This window comes from Montipora capricornis, chromosome 14 (genome assembly GCF_036669925.1).
Source record: "Montipora capricornis isolate CH-2021 chromosome 14, ASM3666992v2, whole genome shotgun sequence".
In the NCBI taxonomy this organism is placed as follows: Eukaryota; Metazoa; Cnidaria; class Anthozoa; order Scleractinia; family Acroporidae; genus Montipora; species Montipora capricornis.
The window spans coordinates 7,354,161-7,356,550 of NC_090896.1; the positions used below are offsets into that span (position 1 = coordinate 7,354,161).

Below are 2,390 nucleotides of genomic sequence, written 5' to 3' on the forward strand. Positions count from 1 at the left end.
TATAGAAAGGACACTAGCTGGTTGAGAAATGTCTTAAATGTGTTTCTTTTCCATGTGATAGCGAAAATCCTACTCAGTACTCGACAACTTATACATAAAAATAAGTAGTGAAAACAGGAAGTGACAGAAAAGGGGAAGCCGAGAGCAAAGATAACCGCAAAAGCTTACATAATCGTTTTCAATGCGATCGAAATTTTAAGCAAATCACGGTTTAATTAACGGATGAGAAAGTGCTTCCCTTTGTAGGTTACTGCCGCAATTATAGTTAGACTTTCAAGTATTCTCGGATAAGGACAATAAACCGAATGCTCTGTCTCACGATCCTTGTTCATAAACTCTGTCAGTGAGAACTTACGTTAAAGATCCCACACACTACTTGATACAACAGAGCAAGGTGTTGTATTCTGGCCTGAATGGGTTCCTAATCAGCGCCATAAGGCGCAAGAACACCAAGACACAGATAAAGATCGTGATTGATTGATTTTTCGCCTTGCTATCGGTTCTCGGTTTTCTCGGTTTTTCTGACGTCCTGAATGGTTGAAAAGAAACTCTACACCAAAAGGCAAGAGCCGTGATGGCTTTCACTGGGGTTTCGGAGAAACCTTGCACTATCTATTTAAGTGTTATTTCAACTACACACTGTTCTAGATCTACTGGTTGAGGCAGTTTTCTTCCATATAAATTGCTCCTAATTTCATTACTCACATTTAAATTCTTGGTTGGGGTAAATTTGGATACCTTGAAGGGACGCCATGTTTGTATCGAATCCTTCAAAAACGCCTCATAGTGCAATTCAAAAGAATTGCGATCCAAACCATCCTCTTTTCCAGGACCTCTCTCTCGAACTCGCTGACCCCTTTTTTTGATTGCACAAAAGCGAATAGTAAGCCAAGATGAAAGTCTCTGCAAAGTTTAAAAAAAATCTGTGGAGCGGATTTAGAGCTACCTTAAATTTTCAAGTATTTAAGGTGGCTCTGAATCCGCCACCCATAATTTTTTTAAACTTTGAAGATAGTTTCATTCTGACATGTTGGTATCATTTCAGAAATAAAAAATGGGGCTCACCGAGTTCGTTTTTGAGATATAAGGGTCTTTTATATCCCACTGGGTTGTAAACATTGAAGAACATTAAAGGGTTTTGACACGGGCCTACGGTTTATTATAGTCATTATCCTTATTAATTTTTTGTTTCTTTAGAGATTGGTTGCATACATTGTTGCTAGTAACGAAAACGCTGATCGAGGATTTCCTATAAAGAGAATCTGGATTGGGGCACTGGTATTTCCGCTTTGCTATGTCTCAGCGAGTCAGAGTAAAATTTATCATAATTTTACTTGAAATTACTCAGCAATGTGGCGTTAAAACTGGACCGAATAGTTTGTCTGGTAGAGCCCTTATCTACCCTCAGAAAACCTTATTCTTTTAATTAGTAAGAGCTATCAGTATGACGGCGACGGCGACAATCAGAATGTATCTTCTCCAAAGGCTTTTAAACAGGTTTAATTTAGTCTCCTTATACTTTGTAGTGAATGGTAAATTGCTGCAAGTGGGAATCGTACAGCTGTCCTGGTATGTAGCGGGCGGAGCCTTCAGTCGACCCCCCTTTTTGTGTAGTGCTTTATTTTGTCTCTGTTATGTAACATTTTTCAAACATTTTTTTCTGGAAAAGTCTTGATGTAGAATTTGCTTTTGGCTCTGGTATTATGTTCTTTATAGTTTTTATATTTTTGATTCTGTGTGGTTAACGAAACCTATGTGAAAATCTAAGTGAAAGAATTTTGAGCGAGCAGCTTCCTCGAAGAAAAGTATACTTATGTAGGTACTGCGCAAGCTTATTTCGCTTGGCAGGTGTTACTTGACGCATGGTTGACGTAGGCTTGACAGGTCGACTCTAGTTGGTATAAGAATGCTGTAATTGTACCAGAAAAAGTAGTTGTAGTTCATTTTTGTACGGTTTTTGAGCTGTGCAGTAGCAGAGCAGTCAAGTTGTTGTTGCGGTTGCTCGTCAGACGAATAAAAGAACCAATTGCCAAAGAGTCACTTCTCTCCCCCGAAAAGTCCTTCAACACCGTGTCTAAAACTCCTGAATTTCCACAAGCAACGCAAGCAAAAGGACAAGCAGCATACGCAAGATCTGAATGTTAATTCTCCTTACTGACTGCCATACATTACTTTTTATGTCAGTTATGGGAATTTGAAGATAATGTTCTAGGCAAAAAACCCAGGTGAAAAGCTTCTTTATTCTCTCCACCAGTCTGCATAACGATGTATTTAGCTTGTAAGGAGAAAATTTATATCAATCACCCTAGTTTGGGAATCAAAGGATCAGAAAAGGGCAATGATCAACGGCAATTTAATGCGCATGCGAAAGTTGCTCACGCATGCGTCGT

At 39.0% G+C, this 2,390-nt stretch overlaps 1 protein-coding gene across 3 annotated transcripts in view; it reads left to right on the forward strand.

Annotated features, from left to right (window-relative positions):
• The window catches only part of LOC138032936 (dual serine/threonine and tyrosine protein kinase-like), a 26,756-nt gene extending 24,716 nt beyond the window's left edge, over positions 1–2,040 (forward strand). For all 3 annotated transcript variants that reach the window (XM_068880657.1, XM_068880659.1, XM_068880658.1), the window contains one exon: positions 1–2,040. This exon is cut by the window's left edge and continues 424 nt beyond it. The gene's annotated coding sequence lies outside the window, so the exon portion shown is untranslated.
• The last annotated feature ends 350 nt before the right edge of the window (positions 2,041–2,390 follow it).